The following is a 20,247-nucleotide window of genomic DNA, read 5'->3' as shown; positions in this document are numbered from 1 at the left end:
CAGGATGCACTCACATTAATTATCTTGCTTAAGTCTCAAAGCAACTATGGGAGGTCGATGGTATCTTTTCCTTTGAAGAAGACAAAAGGAAACTCAGAGGTAGTCAGTGACTTGTAGTATATATAGGTCACCCAGTGGGAAAGTGGCAGAACTAGGGCTAGAAGAAACCTAGCCCTTTGATTCTTTGGTCCTTCCTTTAAATCTCACAATAGTTTCATTTAAGGTCAAGAGCAGTAAATGGGGTTTCTACCATTTTACCCCATAGTTCTACGATGCCCAAACCTTTTTAAACAATATTATTATTTGAGTTAAAGGTGCCCTTCCTCCTTCCAAGAGTGTGTTAAAAGCTCCAAGATTAAAGTGAAATCAAATTAATTGGAAGGTTTCTTTTTTCATACTTACTTATTTATCAATTAATTAACTAATTATCTTAGACAGGGCCTCGATATGTTGGCCAAGTTGGTATTGAACTCCTGGCCTCAAGCAATCCTCCCACCTCAGCCTCCCAAAGTGCCAGGATTACAGGCATGAGCCACCGTGTCCTGCCTAGGTTTCTTTTTAAAATTTTGTTAGTTTCTTTTAGGATTTCATATATCTGGAAGTAGTTCTAGACAACATCACAGTGTTTTGAAACTAGGACACCTGGGTGCAGGGGCTCATGGCTGTAATCCCAGCACTTTGGGAGGGTGGGGCAGGAGTATTGGTGAATGTGAATATACATTTATGGGTGTGTATCTTATGTCAAAGGTTCTGACTGCATGCTGAGAGGTCTACATGCTCAATATTTGTGACCCTTTAGTCTCAAATTCCAACTCTAATGTCCATCTTCAATTGGATGGCTAATACGTATCCTAAATATGTTGTGTCTAAAACATAACTCTAATATCCATCCCTCTAATACTCAGTTTGTTCCTCTCACTTTTAATCAATGTTACCACTCACTATTCACCTAGCAGCTTAGACAAATAGCCCAAAGAAGGTCCTTGATTCCTTATTTTCCTTAGCTCCTAAATCATCAGAACTTTTTTTTTTAATTTATTTTGAGACAGAGTCTCGCACTGTTGCCCTGGCCCGAATGCAGTCTTTATTTGGCGTCCAAAATAGTTACTGATGGTTGAATCTGGAAAGATTATGCATATAATTAGAGATTACATTTTTCATATAAATAGGAATATAAGGAATATTCTTTATAAACAAAAGATCTGAATCTACAACATGCTCTTTTGACTATCTTAATAATGAAAGTTCTCTGACATGGTATAAATTTAAAACAAATTCACACTAAATGATTTATAGGCTTGCTCTTATATTTTTCCTTCTGAATTTTGAATTTTCCATCTTGAGTGTCAAGAAAGGCCATTAAAGTTGCTACTAAAGATGGTCTAAATCAGAAAATGCTTCACAGTTGCTGAATATACTTCCCCCCTACCCTCTCCACCCGCTGTTTGTATGGTTCTATATTTATCTACTGACCTGGATAAAAAAATTTTACTAGGCCGAGCAGTGGCTCATGCCTGTAATCTCAGCATTTTGGGAGGCTGAGGCAGGCATATCACCTGAGGTCAGGAGTTTGAGATCATCCTGACCAATATGGAGAAACCCCGTCTCTACTAAAAGTAAACAATTAGCCGGGCATGGTGGTGCATACTGGTAATCCCAGCTACTTGGGAGGCCGAGGCAGAAGAATTGCTTGAACCCGGGAGGAGGAGGTTGTGGTGAGCTGAGATTATGCCACTGCACTCCAGCCTGGGCAATAAGAGTGAAATTCTGTTTAAAAAACTTTTTTTTACTGTAGTTTTTAAATAATCCTTTAGGGCTAGATATGGTCTGATGTCTGTAATCCTAGCACTTCGGGAGGCTGAGGCAGGAGGGTAGCTTGAGCCCAGGAGTTTGACATCGGCCTGGGCAACAAAGTGAGACCCTGTCTCTACAAAAAAATAAAAAAATTACCTGGGCTCAGTGGCACGCATCTGTATTCCCAGCTACTCAGGAGGCTGAGGTGTGAGGATCACTTGAGCCCAGGAGTTTGAGGCTGCAGTGAGCTGATTGCGCCACTGCACTCTGGCCCAGGTGACAGAGTGAGACTTTGTCTAAAAACAAACAAACAAAAAATATACACCAATAGCATGATAACTCTGGCAGAGTTGAGATATGAAGTAAGAGGGAAAAGTTTCTCCCACGAGTGCATAGGACACCATATTTCCCATTTCTGGCTGCGCCTACTTGCTTTTAAATCACGGAATCCTTTGGGAACATGGCTCAGAATTCTGAGGGTTAATCTGCCTGCTTCGGAGGATGAAGGAGGCACCCAGATGGACCACCAGACCCTCTCTGAGTGCTATTTAAGTGTCCTTGGAGGGTCTGAATTTTCTGTGTTGAATCTCTCTTTGCTTCATGACATTTCTCCTCCTTCGGGTGAAGGCAGAGAGTGCTGTCAGACCTCTCTCACTGTACACACTTGACTCATGAACACTGAAATGACTAAAATTCACACATCAGCCTACTCCTCCTCCTTCAAGTTGGTCCCTAATGATCCTCACCTCCTTGTATTTATCTCTTTGTGCAGTCTCCTCCCACAATGAATCAGAGCTGAGAACTGCTCTGAGCTACCAATAGAGTTACCAATGGATAGCTTCTAAGGCCAGGCCGTAAGAGCATTGCAGCTTCTATCTTGTCTTGGATTGCTCACCCTGGCTGAAGCCAGTCGCCATACTCAGGATACTCAAGCAGCCCTGGAGAGTTTATGTGGAAAGGAACAGAGATCTCCCACCAACAGCCAGCACCATCCTAACAGCCATGTGAATGAGCCATCGGGGAAGTGGTTCCTCCAGCCTCGGTCAACCTTTCAAAAGGCTTCAGCTGACATCTGACTACAACCTTGCAAGAGACCCCCAATTACAAGCACTCATCCAAATTGCTCCATACTCCTGACCCAGAGAAACTGTGAAAGATAATTATTATTGTTTTAAGTTTGGGGTGATCTGTCATGCAACGAAGATGACTAATGCATCCTCTGAAAAGATGGTGGTGGTGGTGTTATGAACAAAAAATTGACTAGAACTTTCTATTTTGTGATGTTATAAGTATGCAATATAAATTTACTCATGAGTTTTCCAGAAGAGAAACATTCAAACAACCAATCTGTAGACTCTCTTAAAACTCAAACTCTGTGCTAAGGACTCAATACAGCGGAAGTTGTGATGTTGGTAGAAAAAGAAAGCAAATACTTGAACTTTGTTAAATTATGATGTTTTTAGGAACTCAGCCTGCATGACAAAGGAAAGCACAAAAGTATTTTGGACCTTTTGTTTTTATGTCACAAACAGTTCCAAAGTTCAGAGGAAGGAACTTCAGTGTTTCCTTTATACCAAAGCAGACTGAGCTGTGTTATTTTATTTATCTGAGAATAGGAAGTTATGTGATTATGAATTCTGAGTATCAGAATTATTCACAGCAAAAGCCTCTTAGGCTTTAACTGCTAATCCAAACTTTTCAGAAAGAAAGTTTTGTGTTCTCCCTCAAACTGCATGGAAACTTGTTTACCTTTCATAGGAATCTGAATTTAATAAAATCACTTATTAAGTCATAAACATTTTCCATGCAAGCACCCCAGAACTTAAAATGTGATACTATAGTGTACAGCCCTGATCCTGCTGCTGTTAACAATTGGAAGTCCTTTCTTACTTTAAACATAATATCTATGTGGCAAAATACTGACCATCCTGTACCATTTTAATAGGTTTCAAGTTTATCTTGCATCTATTATCTCATTTGAGTCTTAATACCCCTCTGTAGGTGGGCGGCTCATCCCATTTTAACTGATATCAAAACTGAGGCACAGAAGTTATTAGCAGCCTCATTTCCTTGAACAATTTACCAAGTTACTTTATCTCTTTGAATGGTAAGTGGGTTGAACTGTTTTCTGAGGTCTCTTCCAGTCCTAAAATATATTTAATCCAAGCGAGTTAGGCAAGATCAACTCAGTATGTGAGATACAAAAAGCACAGACATGCAATTGGCAGATCTGGATCTTATCTTCACCACCACTGGCCTAGAATACTTACAGAAATCATTTTAGCTTTTTGAATCTCAGTAGCCTTCTTTAAAAGAAAGTTACTAAGCTACACCTGATCGAATTATTTGGAAGCCCAAATGACATAAAATACGTACCTCACGTATTTGATCTGGGAGTTTGATCTAATTAGTTAATCTAGCTGAGCCCTGGGTCCCCGTGCATAAACTGCAATGACAGGCAGGAAGCAACTTCACTTTTGGTAATGTACAGTGGATGCTGTGGTGCATCCCCCATGTCCCCCTTCAGAACTGCGACACTCATTCTCCAGCCACCCGGGGTTTTCAGCTAAGGGTTCTCAGTTTAGTCCCTCTAGAGAATTACTTGCCGCTGAAGGCAACTTATCCATGGTCACAGTCCCTTCCCAGTAAGTGGCCCACATCCAATGACTGTTAATGCAGGGCTATGAAGGGCAGACCCTCTTGACTCAGTCTGGGGAACATTTGAAAACTATCTCAGTCTAGAGCTCCCTCTGAGATGGGCTGAGCCCTTTGTATAACAGTCCCAACTTGTTTCTTTCCCTCCCTTGTAGATGCTGTTCCTGAGAGCACTCCCTCCCAGAAACTTCTTGTGTGCAAATTTCCGTCATCTCAGTGTCTGTTTTCTGGAAACTCAACCATCCTGTTGTAACATGATGATAAGGAGATAACAGACAAGAAAGTGCTTTGAACTGCAATGTTATCAGCAACATTAGGTACTATTTATCATGGCATAATAAGGATTATCTAGAAAATCCAGAACGATGCGTTTTTTTTTTCTTTTTTTTTCTTTTTTAATGATGCGTTTTTTATTCCTCTCATAAATTGTGCTTCTCTGCCACTCTTCTACCATATGGCCCCAGGGAAGAGAGAGGGCAAATGCCACCTTGCACAGAAGTAGGAGACAATGTAGGAATGGTCTCTTCTAGTTAAAAAAGGAAAGTGTAGGGAAATTTTCAGTTTAGGGAGAGGAGAGATAAGAGGATAGATCAGAGACAGGAGTTCAGATGCTAATGTCCACACCTTACCCCTCTTGGGGGTGGAAATCTGTGTGGGGAAGTGATAGAAATATTTAGATAGGTTTAGGCAAGACCAAGAACCTTAGAGCTAGTGGCTGGATTCTCTGAGAAAAGGCAGAGTGAAGAGGTTGTAAGAGAAGAGACACTCCACTAGCATAGTATGGTTAGAAGCAGTAGCCAAGCATTGGCAGAAAGCATCCAGATGCACGAGCCCCGTTCTCCATGCCTTGTGTGTGACTGGTGTACAGGCAATGCAGAAACTCAAACATGCCTTCCCTTTCTTCCAACTGGGGGTTGGGAGGCCAGGATACTGAGGATAGGGGCAGAAGCCTGGGTTAGGAAGAAGAGGAAAGAAGTTTGCAAGGCCCCAAAGCACTAAAGCCTGCTGAAAATATGACAAGTTGACTTCAGAGAGAAATCTTGATGAAAGAACTCCAGCCTGGAAGAGGGTTTGAAGATTGCATGATAATCAAGGAGGTAGAAAAAAAAATCACTGTATCCCACAGTGTAGAAATGTTTTCATTTTAAAAAGCATTATTAAAAACATAGAGTTATAAACAAATATAAAGTGATTTATATGTTTTGGTTTGTGGTCTGTTCATGTTATATGTTCCAGAGATGTTTACTTCATATCTTAATCACTTTTTAAAAGCTTTAATGCTTTGGCCTTGATAAATTTTAGTATATAATATATTCCTCATTTATAGCTCTGATAGCTTTAATTTTCTGGAAACTATCAAATTTTGCCATCTTTGTATTTCATGGGAAGTTTAGTGAAACCATTCATTAGTAATCTAGTAGTTATGACTTGTTGACATTTCCATTATAAGTTCTAATTTTGAATTATTTGTGTATAACTGAGGTTTTACTTTACATTGGGCTGAAAGTTTAAAAGAATTTCAGATAGCCTTTGTGAATACTGACTTAGATTCATTACATACAACAGAACCACATTTTATAAGAACATGAGAAAATTTGTAATTTGCTTTTATAATGAAAAGAAGTTAGTCTTTTAAGTATGAAGTTTAGCTGGTAATTAATGTAAATCAGATTATTTTGCTTTAAAAAATAAACTTTGGCGGAAGGCTGAGGCAGAAGAATCGCTTGAACCCAGGAGGTGGAAGTGGCAGTGAGCCGAGATCATGCCATTGCACTCCAGCCTGGGCAACAAGAGTGAGACTCTGTCTCAAAAAATAATAATAAATAAAAATAAAAATAAAATCACCAAGCCCTATTAAAACTGCAACAGCATATTTAAACAAACAAAAAAAAGCTACTGGCCAGGCATGGTGGCTCATGCCTGTAATCCCAGCACTTTGGGAGGCTGAGGCAAGCAAATCACTTGAGATCAGGAGTTCAAGACCAGCCTAGCCAACACGGTGAAACTCCGTCTCTACCAAAAATACAAAAATTAGCTGGATGTGGTGGCCCACACCTGTAATCCCAGCTACTCGCGAGTCTGAGGCACAAGAATCCCTTGAACCCGGGAGGCACAGGTTGCAGTGAGCTAAGACCATGCCACTGCACTCCAGTCTGGATGACCGACACTCAGTCTCAAAAAAAAAAAAAAAGCTACTAAATAGTGAATGCTTGTATAATCATAATGAAATTAGAGTAAATCTATATTAATATTATGAAAACAAAATATGAATATTTTTTGTATTTTTAATAGAGATGGGGTTTCTCCATGTTGGTCAGGCTGGTCTTGAACTCCTGACCTCAGGTGATCTGCCTGCCTACGGCCTCCCAAAGTGCTGGGATTACAAGCGTGAGCCACTGCGCCCGGCCAGCTTAGTGATTTTAAATATCAACTTCCTCTGCTATTGTCTTCAAATTCTAGTCTTGATCATGTGATTTTTTAACACACAGTATTTTTTATCAACTACCATGGGAAGTTCATATTTCATAGGCTGGCTGGGAGAAAATAGTAATTTGTGATGCTAATATGTCAATTTATTTATAATAGAGTAAAAATATTATATTGGTATTTACAGAATCACAAAATAAACAATTTTTGTCAAGCTCAATTAATACAGAGCAAATTTTGTCTAGTTTTAGGCTATGATGTAGCAAACAGTTTATTATAACTGCTTTAAATTTTCCCTTCCAGTATAACAAAGCAAATGTTAACAGTTGGATTTACGATCTTTAGACTGTTATCTATGTTTATTTATTATTAATTGTATTTAAAACAAAGAAGCAAAATATATTGGGAAAGGGTTGTTTATAGAGGGCATCTTAATGTGTTATATGTCTGAAATGTAAGCATACTTTTTTTATACTTAACTAAGAAAGAAATAAAACCAAAAAAAGTCCACCAAAATTGTAGTAAAGTGCATTTATCAAACTAAAAAATTCAGGTGGTCTTAACATACCTTTGGTTTAGTATTAACTTCAGTGTAGTAACTCTTAAAGTACAATTTTTATTTAATATATGCCTCTGAGATTTCAAAAAAATGTACATATGTTCATAGAAAAAATATGGCCAGGATATACTCCAAAATGTTAATAGGAGTTTTTTCCTCAAGGAAAGTGATTTTTATTTCCTTTTTCATATTTTCTGTATTTTCCAAATTTCCTATAGTAAGTATATTACTTTTGGGTCATAAAATAAACCAGTAGGCTGGGTGTGTGGCTCATGCCTATAATCCCAGCACTTTGGGAGGCTGAGCTGGGAAGATCACCCGAGGTCAGGAGTTCAAGACCAGCCTGGCCTACCTGGTGGTATGCTATCTCTACTAAAAATACAAAAATTAGCCAGGTGTGTTGGTGTATGCCTGTAATCCCAGCTACTTGTGAGGCTGAGGCACTAGAATCACTTGAACCTGGAAGGCAGAGGTTGCAATGAGCCTAAATTGTGCCACTGCACTTGAGCTTAGGTGACAGAGAAAGACTCTGTATCAAAAATAAAAATAAAAGTAAGACAATAAACGCTAACAAAGAGCTTGAGAGGAATGAGCATCTGATTCAACTGGTAAAAATTCTCTTTAATAAGAAGACTGGAAAGCAGGCAAGGAGAGATCATAGAGTGTATCCGGGAGTTTAAGGAGAGCTAGTGAAAGATTTGAGTCTGGCAAAGATCACTCTAGGTGCAGGGTAAAGAATGGATTAGAAGGGAGTAAGTGAGAGGTACAAAGTCCTCTTAGTAGGCTTTTGCAAGAATCTGAAGAAAAAACTCTGAGTCTTTGTTTAGATTGAGAAACAAACCTTGTGTACTTTCTCAGATCTCCAGAGTGCCTGTTGCTTTACTTTTGAAGTTGGAACAAGTACCCCACCTTGGGCTTGGGATCTGCCTTCCTGAGAGCCACCAAACGGCCAGATGACACAATCCAGAAGTTAGAGGTGTTTAGCCCTCCATAGGGTAAAGCTTCACCGATGACAAATGGATCTAGGAGAGAGACAGGAAGACACACTCTTTTTTGTCATGTGGAATAGTCTAAGATGGAATTCTTCCTTGTTAACCTTTCCAGAGATGTCCCATGCCTGCTGAGTGATGTGTTGTATGACTGCACAACAGTAAACAGTATAACAGTGCATCTCACTGCGTCCTATCTTCCATTGCCCCTCCCCATCCTTAACAGACTGCTTCGTGCCCGGTTTTCTACAGTAGCTGGGCTTAGACCACCTTCACCGACATAGTGGCACCAGGAGCAAGTGAAGAGAGAACAAAACTGCAAGAGATAATTAGAAGGCAGTATTGGCACCAGTTTGGTGGCTGACCTAACGTGGGGAGTCAATGAGGGCGGTGTGTTTTCTTTTTTCTTTTTTTTGAGACAGAGTCACTCCATTGCCCAGGCTGGAGTGCAATAGCACAATCTTGGCTCACTGCAGCCTCTGCCTCTCAGGTTTAAGTGATTCTCCTGCCTCAGCCTCCAGAGTAGCTGGGATTACAGGTATGCACCACCACAACCAGCTCACTTTAGCATTTTCACTAGAGACACGGTTTTGCCATGTTGGCCAGGCTGGTCTCAAACTCCTGACCTTAGGTGATCCTCCAGCCTTGGCCTCCCAAAATGCTGGGATTACAGGCATGAGCCAGTGCGCCTGGCCCAACTCCTAGGTTTCTAACTTGGACAACTAAGTGGTCAGCACTAGCACAATTCCTAGCACATGTTAAACCCTCAGTGAATATTTACTGGATGAATAAATGCATGAATTATGGGACCATAACTAAGGTAAAGACTGCAGAAGATGTTTATTAATGAATCATATGTAGAATAAACTCAAGGAGATTTTAACAAACACTAATTGGGGGTGTTTGCAGTCCTTTCTAAAGAGGCTTTCAGGCCAGGCGCGGTGGCTCACGCCTGTAATCCCAGCACTTTGGGAGGCCAAGGCGGGTGGATCACGAGGTCAAGAGATCGAGACCATCCTGGTCAACATGGTGATACCCCACCTCTACTGAAAATACAAAAAATTAGCTGAGCATGGTGGCGCGTGCCTGTAATCCCAGCTACTCAGGAGGCTGAGGCAGGAGAATTGCCTGAACCCTGGAGGTGGAGGTTGCGGTGAGCCGAGATCTCACCATTGTACTCCAGCCTGGGTAACAAGAGCGAAATACAGTTATATACGAATGAGTCAAGGTCTCAGAAAGAGAGGTGAAAAGCTGAGCCTAGAAGGGTGCTGACAGCCTGTCCACAGTTCAAACAGGTTTCATTCTTGTTAAATCTGAATATGGATCTAAACTGTTCCAAATAATATAGCTAAGTTTAAACTGTTTCAATTGCCCATGATTCACAAAGCAACCAGGCCCAGTTCACATAGTGCTAAATCTAGAACCTCTCATTTCTGAGCTATTTTCATTTTATGAAAACCACAGAAAAACAGAGCTTCCAAAGATTATCTGGTCCAATCCCCCAGTTCAGGAATGATTTGGCACACAGGTTTAGCAAGATGACTGGTATTTATTTTTCTGTAGAGCTGACTGACATTCAACTACCAAATAACAATATTATGTTATGGAAATGCAAGCCAAGAAAAGCCTACAGAATTGAAAAGGAAGAAACATCTTTTGTTCAACTATAATTGGGTGGTGACCCCTGAAGGTACAGTTTTCTGCAAAGTTAGGGATATTTTGGCCTAAATGGAATTTATGGCTAAGCAAAAATGCTAGACTAGAAGTGGTTATAAAATAATTATTGTACTTGGTGCTAAAACTAAAATTACTGGTCTAAAAGCATAATGAAAATTCCAGTGCGAGTCATATCAGAGTACTATAAGTACTCAAGTTATAAAGTCCCCAAGAAAGAGGAGGATCAAGTACAGCCAAATAGGTTTGCTTTAAAAATACTTAGACGTGGCTTACTATGTTTCAGGCACTGTCCTAAGAAGTTTATATTGTTAATTTAATCCTTATAACAATCCTATAGAGGCAGTACTATTATTAGCTCCATTTCACAGATAAAGAGACTGAGGCATTAAAAGGGTAAGTAACTTCCCCAAGGTCACACACTAACGTGGTGAACCCAGGATTCAAACCCATTACAGAACTGGTCTGCATGTAAGGGGCATGCTGTTCAAACTATCAGCATCTTTAAATACCCAGCACGGCACATTGATCATATTGTGAATAGTATAGGGGAACTACGAGATAAAGTAGATTCACATCTCTTGTCTCATACTTGTTCTAATGCATTTACTTACTGAGCAAAATAGTAAACACACTTCCTCACACTATTTATATTGTTCTCATTCTCTATTTACATTGTTCTCATTCTCTGTCACTGAGTGAAAGTAGTTTGATTTATTGAGTGCCTTTTCCATGACAGACACAGTTTTGAACTGGAAATTCCTTGTGGAACAAGATTGACCAAGTCCTTGCATTTATAGAACATGCATTTTAGAGATAAAGCAAGCAATAATCAAGTAAACAAGTAAACAGGATATTTGATAAGCGATACAAAGAGTGAGGCACCGTGGCTCACGCCTATAATCCCAGCACTTTGGGAGACCAAGGAGGGTAGATCACCTGAGGTCGGGAGTTCAAGACCAGCCTGATCAACATGGTGAAACCCCGACTCTCCTAAAAATACAAAATTAGCCGGGCTTGGTGGCGCATGCCTGTAATCCCAGCTACTCGGGTGGCTGAGGCAGGAGAATCGCTTGAATCTGGGAGACAGACGTTGCAGTGAGTCGAGATCGAGCCATTGCACTCCAGCCTAGGCAATAAGAGCGAAACTCTGTCTCAAAAAAGAAAAAAAAGAGAGATATGACGGCGACTAAGTAGGGCAATTGTTTAGGGAATGGCTATGGCTATGGTGCTTCATTTATATTAGGTGTGATGATGAGGGATGCTCTCTCTAAGGCAACATTTGGGCGTAAGAGAGAAAGCCACGTAATGGTCTTTGGGTTGAAAACAGAGGAAACAGCAAATTCAAGACCCTAAAGCAAGAGTCTGCTCGATATTTTTGAGGAACAGTGAGAAGCCCAGTTCCTGAAGAGGAATGAGCAGGGAAGAAACTGATAGAGGATGAGAAGATTAGGCAAGAGTCCAGTCATATGGGCTGTGGTGAGGGAGCGTGGATTTTATCCAAGTGTGAAAAAAAGACTACTAAGGGACTTTGAATAGGAGAGTGAGCACATTTCATTTATATTTTAAAAGGACCGTTTTGGCTGCTGCGTGGAGAATGAAATATATGGTGAAGGAGTGGAAGCAGGGAAAATAATTAGGAGGTGATTGCAGCAGGTTGGCCAAGAAATGATGGTGGTTTGGACCAGTTGCTAGAGCAGGAGGTAGTCAGAAGGGACGGAGTTTGGGATACATCCATATCCATCAATTAGAGCTGACAGCAGGGGCTGATCCATTGGGTGTGGAGTGTGAGGGAGATCATTTAGGGAGATGAGGCAGCTGTGTTATTATCTGGGAAATATTTCTCAGGGAAGATGAGAAAAAAATTGCATGGGAGATATCTGAAGGTAAAATGGGACTAGAATTCGGGAACTTTCTGAGAACGTGACAGGAGACCCACAAGAGGGCACACTTCGCTCTTCCAGCCAAAATCATGGACACCTTCCATTCCAGTCCCTCCTGCTGCTGAAAAATCATCCTTCAGACCATGATCATAGACAGAGGAAGAAAATTCTACCTTTTTTGTAGGTAAGGTATTAGGAAAACTTACAGGGTGATCTGCGTGTGTACAGAATCTATGCTATATATGTGCTAGAAATAAATACAGATATACTTATTTTTAAAATATATATAGCAATGTGTACATTAATATATCCACTGTATATATTGGAATATGTTAGCCAGGCACGTTGACTCACATCTGTAATCCCAGTACTTTGGGAGGCCGAGGCGGGTGGATTGTGAGGTCCAGGAGTTTGAGACCAGCCTGGCCAATATGGTGAACCCTCATCTTACTAAAAATACAAAAATTAGCTGGGCATGGGGGCATGAGCCTGTAGTCCCAGCTACTTGGCAGGCTGAGGCAGGAAAATCGCTTGAACCTGGGAGGCGGAGGTTGCAGTGAGCTCAGATTGTGCCACTGCACTCCAGCCTGGCAACACAGCAAGACTCTACCTCAAAAAAAAAAAAAAAAAAAGAAAAAGAAAAAGAAAGAAATATGTTAGTATATAGCTGGTTATAGACACTTTACCTTGCTTTATAGTTCAGTACTGGTCTGAGTTCCTTAGCCTCTCTCATCACTCCATGATTATTTTTCATTCTCTCTTTCTCTCTTTTTTTTCCTTAAGAGACAGGGTCTCACTATGTGGCCCAGGCTAGTCTCAAACTCCTGGGTTCAAGTGATCCTCTTGCCTCAGCCTCCCAAAGTCTGGGATTACAGGTGTGAGCCACCACACTTAGCTATGATATTTTGTCAAGCCCAAAGCCTCTCAAAGTCCTTCCCTTCCTGGTTGGGGCTCTGGAATACAAAGAAAATACCACGTGGACACAGCTACCTTTGAAACCAAAGAATTTTAGTGCAGGAAGGAAGAACTAGTCCAACCCTTCTTTAACTTTAAAGCAGCGGAAGCTGAGCCTGGAGAATTTAAAAGACTCCTATAGTTTCAGCAGCTGCCCTCTATACACAATAGTCCTGATCTTTTCGGAATTGCACTTTCTGTGCATCTAGTATATTTCTGAGTTCCCAAGTTTTCATTTAATACAGAGGTTGCCCTGGTCAGATTCTTCTGTAATTCCAAAGGAAAAAAGGGCTACGCAGAAAAAGGAAGAGGATGTTTTCAACATACATTTGTTAATACTTTATCATTACCCCAGTGAAATTTTCTGAAAGAACAAACAATCTTCTTCAGGAAGTGGTTATAATGGGAAACCCAGAAGTCAAATCCACGTTTTAAAAAGCTGTCACAGTATGACAAAAGGCTATGTATGCATCATTATCATTTCATCCAGTTTCCTCTAGTTACACTGAAAGATCTGCCAGGGCAAGGACTGGAGATGTGCCTAGACTGTGGTGGGTTTTATTCATTCAACAAATGTATTAAAACTCATATTCCTTTAAAGAAGGATCTCTGGAGGCTACCTTTCCCAGTTACCATTGTCCACACCTTTCATTTTGGTGATAAGAGTCTACTCACATTGATTATAATAACAATTACCTTCCTATGCATCAAACTTTGTGTTAAGTACTTGATTTGCACTATAATTAATCCTTAACACTTACACCACGGCTATGCTACTCTAAAATGTACCAGTTACATTTTAGAAATGATGAAGCTTGCCAGGCACGGTGGCTCACGCCTGTAATCCCAACACTTTGGGAGGCCCGAGCTGGGAGGAATGCTTGAGGCTAGGAGTTTGAGGCCACACAGTGAGACCCCCCCAATCTCTAAAAAATAAAAATTAAAAATTAACCAGGTGTGGTGGCTTGTAACTGTAGCCCTAGCTGGTTGGGAGGCTGAGGCCAGAGGACAGTCTGAACCCAGGAGTTTGAGGCTGCAACGAGCTAGGATCTGTACTTTAACCTGGGCAACACAGTGAGACCCTGTCTCTAAGAAGAAATAAATGGTGAAACTGAAGCACCAGGCATAAGAGATTGAGCAATTTGCCACAAGTCATACAAGTAAGCATTGGAAGAGCTGGCATTTGAAAACCTACCGCAGGCATTTAATACCCTGTTTTCTTCTGATTCTCAGTGAAGCCTAGCCGTCTTTGGGAGGGGAAACCCCAAGGCTTGTTCAGAGTTTCAGCTGGTGAATAAGGTGGTACCCATTCATGCACTTAGCCCCTAATGGGAGATTTACCATAAAGTGAAGACTGAATAGTCACTGGTTTTGGAGGAGACTATGCGACAACGGGAACCATCCGATGAAAAAGGACCAACATCATTTAACATAATTTTCTTGATGGTTATGATTTTTTTCTCTAAGGATGTTTTCCCCCTCTGGTTTTCTAAATTGCCACAAAACATTTGCGCAACGACCTGGGGTGTTATGACACCCTCAGATGAAAATCTGAGGACAGCTTGGATGAAGGACAACTTTTAAGTAAGAACACAGTCCGCCCTCGCCTTGGTTAAACAAATCGAATGGAAACGATTTGTTCAGATGGGAGCATCCAATAAACGCAAGCTCTTCGAAACAGCCCTGACTCCCTGGCAAACGCTGTTCCTCAGCGAATCGTCAAAACCCCGGCGTGCAAACAAACGTCTGAGGGGCGCACCCGCCCTGCGCAGACTTCGCCGGCAGCTCGGGCTTGGGAGAACGTCTGGAGGACACTGGTAGCTCCTCCCTCTCGGGTTAAGGACTGGGGTAGGGGGAAGGGGGCAGAGGATCGAGGACAGCCGGGTGGGTCACCTGGTTGACGCCTCCCGCCTCCCAGGACGGTGCAGGGGAGCTCCAGGGCGAGTAGCTCCGCGCCAGGAAACGCCTGCGTCAGAGCGTAGGAACACAGGAGAGAAGCAGAGAGGAGCCCCGCCCTAGAGCAGTGCGCCCCTCCCCCGCCCCGGAAACGTCCCCGCCGCCCCTCCCTCCACCACCACCTCCCCGGGACCTAGGTTGTAAAATCCCACGCAGTGGGGCGGGCACAGTGACAGGGGCGAGGGGGGAGCGAGGCGCCACCGCCCACTGGCACGGCACCAGCGCCCTCCAGCACCCAACCGCCGCCTCTCTCTCCCCGGCGCGGCTCCAGCCTCCCGCCAGCCCAGCCTCCCAGAGCGGCTCCAGCCTGACTGCACCCACCCGCCCAGCACCGCAACCTCCCAAGCCCCCAGTTCCCCAGGCCCCCTTCCCCCGGCCAGCCTAGCTCGGCCTAGGAGGGCGCGCCCAGCGTCTGGATTCCCGCTGCGCGAGGGCGGAGCCGCGGCCGCCCCGCCCCTGGCGTTCTTTGACTTCCCGGGCCCCTTGGACATCTGGGTGCGGGGGTTAGTACATCAGATGTGGCTCCTGGGCCACCAGATGTGCGCGTTCCCCTCCTGGGGCAGACGGCTGGCGAGTCTGGGCGGACGCATGGGAGGGGCTGGGAGTTTTCCCTCCGAGCAGACTTAAAAGCCAGCAGAACCTCAATCCCCCTGGCTCCCCGGGACGCACTGCCCAACGGAAAGTGTCCAGCCCAGTCTGTGCCTCGCCGCTGAGCCGCCCTTGGGGCTTCTCAAAGCGGTAGAGAAAATAGGGCAGCTCTACAGGATGCCCCAAAGAAAACCCTCATATGTCGACCAGGCGACCTCAGTGCTGGCGTGGGACTACAGCTGCGTAGCCAGCAAACCCCAGATGGGGCAGGAGGAGAAGTGGCAGTAGAGTTCGCATCTGGGACTTGCTCTAAAGCGCTCTTTGACCGCTTTTGGATTCCGTATTTGAAGTTGAGAGTCGTATTCCACCTGGTACAGGCAGTTCAGGGCAGGAGAAAAGCCAAGTGAACTCTGTGACTCAATCCCCTTGGAATGTGCCTGGAATAATAATAGGGGACTTGAAAGGGTTTTATGGCCGAGGTGGCTAGTGGAGACGAGTTTCCTACGCCTTGCAGTTGGCGGACGGCCGAGGGGGGCAGCATTGCCTTATGCAGAGCTTCTGCGCCTGCAAATAGGACAAAAATAGTCGGAGCATCTGGTTTAAATCAACCAAAAAGCATTTCTATCATCTTAATCCACCGGCCTGCAGAACCGACAGAACAGGACAAGCCAAATATATTCCCGGTACTCTTTTAACACTCCAGTAATAGCTAAACCCAATCACACTTTACCGCTGGGATTTCTGTGTCCCACCATACAACTGTCGTTATTTTATAGATGTTGCAAATTAAACTTCCCTTTCTGGGGTTGTGTGTGGGCATGTGCTTAAGCAGTTACATTTGCAAGCAACGCTCGACTACGCTGCCCTTTTCGTTTTCCTTTTTCTTTCTCTCTTTTTTGGTATGAGGTCTTAGAATAGTAAAAAGTATCTGAGGCCAACATATGGGTTGCTTACACCACTAAATATATAGCCGCATTTCCCTCCTTTAACGCCCTAATCAGAATTCCAAAGGCAAGTTGGAACAAAAGAAAAACGTGTCTGAGTGTAATGGGAGAACTTGTGCCAAGAATTACAGTCGCAGGGTAAATAACCTTGTTTTCTCCTTCATCAGTGGCCGCTACCAAGCCCCGCTCTTGGAAAGTGGCCAACAGTCTGTCTGGTGGAGGGTGCTGCTAATTAGAGAGAGCCCATAAACCTCTCTGTCAAAGAGGGCATGTGACCTTCCCTTCAAGTCTAAACAATAAAGCTGGCGAACTGCAGACTACACTCAACACTGGCTGCCCCGCAGATTCCCTAAATAGGAACAGGATGAAGGCCAGGCTCAAGAGGTTACCATAGCTCTGCTCCCACACTTTGAGGAATCGGTCACTCCACTTCCCCGTATAACTTGCTTCAATTACTCTCTACAGTCTATTTAGAGGACAGCAGCTTGCAGAGAGCACTCATTGTCTAATCTAAATGAGGAAGCAATTATTACTTGCTGCAGTCTAATGTGCTTTGAGACTGTTGGGTCAAAGAGCAACCTGATTTCTTGTAACGTGTCTTTGCACTTTGGAAGATATACCTTTTTGATGACATTTATTTACTCCTGCTTTATGAAACATTTTTTTTTTATTGAGATTACAAAATCAATGGGTTTTTCCCCTTCTCAGTCTTCAATGTCCTTTTTAATTTTAGAATTTAAGCTAAAGATCCCGACTACTTTTGCATATTGCTTAATGGTTAAATATTATTTTTTTCAGTGCTTTCTTATAGGCATCTTTTCTGATTATTGCAAAATAGAGGTCTCTAAGTCTTCCCTTCTTTGTTTAATTTACCTCCCTGGGAGCCCCCTTGCTAGCTTTAATTTTATACAACATGTTGTAAACTATAAATAATACAGCTCCGCTTTCCTAGAACATATGGAAACTGTCGCCTGCTATATATCCTCGCTGTACTTGCTTTCAGCTTAAAGACTGAATAAAGTTAATCTCCTGTGTAAAAAGGCATTTGGCCTTTTGTGTGTGTGTGCGTTTTATTAGTTAAAACCCAGTATGGAACAGCACATGAAATTCTTCTTGTTGTGAACAGAGCACATAAAAGGGTTTACAAGGTGTGGTTTGAAGGGAGGAAGCCTTGGAAAAAATGTTGGTGGAAAGGAGCGGAAGGAAGGAAAGCACTTCCTGAGAGGATACTCCTCCTGTTTCAGCTGCATCCACTCTTCAAACTCTTCCTGTTTGTCTTAGTCCATAATTGATAGTACATTATTTGTCTTTATTTTTTTCTATTCACTTTAAAAGCATCCTTTCTCTCAGCACTAAAGCTACTCTTAAAACCAAATCCATTAACTTCCAGTGACTTAATAACTTTACTTCATTTATCATTCTGATAATTGGAAACTTTTGTATTATATAATATAGGTATGGAAGGAATCATTTCCATGTTAACTTTCCAAGTATTCTGTGATCTCTAAGATAACCAACTGTGACAGAATTAACAACAGAGTCTGAAGTCAGACTTGGGTCGTAGGTTGGTCACTGGCTTCTTTGTTTTTGTTTTGAGACTGTGTCTTTGTGTCACCCAGGCTGGAGTGCAGTGGTGCGATCACAGCTCATTGTAGCCTCAATTTCCCAGGCTTAAGCAATCCTCTTGCCTCACCCCAGCAAGTAGCTGGGACTACAGGCGTGCGCCAGCCACCATATCCAGCTAATTTTTGTATTTTTTGTAGAGATGGAGTTTTGCCATGTTGCCCAGACTGGTCTCAAACTGAGCTCAGGTGATCCACCCACCTCAGCATCCCAAAGTGTTGGAATTACAGGCATGAGCCACTGCACCTGGCCACAGGTTGGTAACTGATGAGTCTCTGATTGTGTATTTGTAAAATCAGGATGATGCCTCTTTGCAAAATGTGAAAACAAACATATACTACTGTTGCTTATCACAACTGAATACAAGGGGCATCACAAGCCTTATAAGGTGTTAATTCTTCTTCCAAATACATCACGTGCTGCAACATCTCCTTCATAAGACAAATTAATATTTATAATTTCTACATACTGAATTTATGCATTTATATTTTGAAGTGGAGTTTTTTTTGGAATTTATTTATTTATTTATTGAGACAAGGTCTCACTTTGTCAACCAGGCTGGAGTGCACATCTCAGCTCTCTGCAGCCTTGAACTCCTGAGGTTTAAGCAATCCTCCTTCCTCAGCCCCACAATTAGCTGGGAATATGGGCACACACCACCACACTCAGCTAATTTTTGTATTTTTCAGAGATGGGGTTTTGCCGTGTTGCCCAGGCTGGGATTAAACTCCTGGCCTCAAGTGACCCACCCACTTTGGCCTCCCAAAATGCTGGGATTACAGGTGTGAGCCACCATGCCCAGCTTTTAAAATTTAATTTTAAGGAAACTGTGATAGTTAATTTTATGTGTCAAATTTGGCTAGGCCATGGTACCCAGGGATTTGATCAAACACTAGTCGTCTATGTTGTTTTAAAGGTATTTTCTAGATGCAATTAGCATTGTCAGTAGACTTTCAGTAAAACAGATTACTCCCCATAATGTGGACGAGCCTTGCCTAACAGGTGAAGGGAGAATTCTACCTGCAGAATTGTCTTTGTACTTGAAACATCAGCTCTTCCCTGGATCTCTGGTGAATTGGCCCACCCTGCAGATTTTGAACTTGTCAGTCTCCATAATCACCAGTCAATTCCTTGAAATAAATCTCTCTTTCTCTACATATCTTATTTGCTCTTTTTCTTTGGAGAACCCTAACTCAGATATCTACTATTGACTCGGCACTACGATATCTATTGTAGTACTCAAATTAAGAGTGACTTAAATTATGCTTAGCATTGCCATGGGGGAAATGCCCACATATATCCCAACCTGTTTCCCAGTAGTTTGAGATAGCATCCTGTCAAAACACATTAGAATTCCGTCAGATATTCTAACCTGGCTTCATTAACTCCTCTCCTCACACATCTTTTCCAAATCTCAGAATTAAACAGTGATTGGAAGAGAAAAACAAAAGACTGATGTGCAAAAGCATCTGATCCTGTTCTCTCTTTTCCCTACACAACTTTCTTTTTATGAGTATTCCCCAAGGTACCTTGAAAATATAAGAAACTGTGGCAGTCCTAAGGGACTCGAGGTTAAATGTCACCTTGAAAAATTTGCAAGGCTAATAAAAATGTAGTAAGGTTTCAAGAGTGTGATGGTCAGATACAGGATGTATTCTGGAGACAGCCAAAACAACTTACCAATGTATTGGATGTAAGAGGTAAGGGAAGGGAACCAATTAAAAAAGCAAAAACAAAAACTGCTCTGAGAAAACCACATGAATTATTCAGTAACCAAGAAGAAATACTAGAATAAATAATACTCAAATAATCCAAACATTAATTTGGTTGGTAATGGTGAATTCCTTTTATTAACAGCAAGAATTATTTCCCTTAAATTAATTCTATGCTCCTTTACTTGGATATAAGCATTGTGCAGAAACCTAACAGTGGTATTGTATGAAGTAAGTAATCAATGGGTATTTTTGAATTAAAAAAAAATAGATGTTGACTTGATTTGCACATAATGCCAAAATCATATACTTGCCTTTTTCTTTCTCTTAATCTGGGATTGTCAGGTAAACAGAGTATGCATGGTGCCTTTCCTGCTTTTGTTGAGCATGGGTCTTTTTTTTTTTTAATTGCATTTTAGGTTTTGGGGTACATGTGAAGAACATGCAAAATTGTTGCATAGGTACACACGTGGCAGTGTGATTTGCTGC

This window comes from Aotus nancymaae, unplaced genomic scaffold (assembly GCF_030222135.1).
Source record: "Aotus nancymaae isolate 86718 unplaced genomic scaffold, 86718_ANA_hifiasm-v0.15.2.pri h1tg000010l, whole genome shotgun sequence".
Lineage (NCBI taxonomy): Eukaryota > Metazoa > Chordata > Mammalia > Primates > Aotidae > Aotus > Aotus nancymaae.
This window is presented reverse-complemented; position numbering follows the sequence as displayed.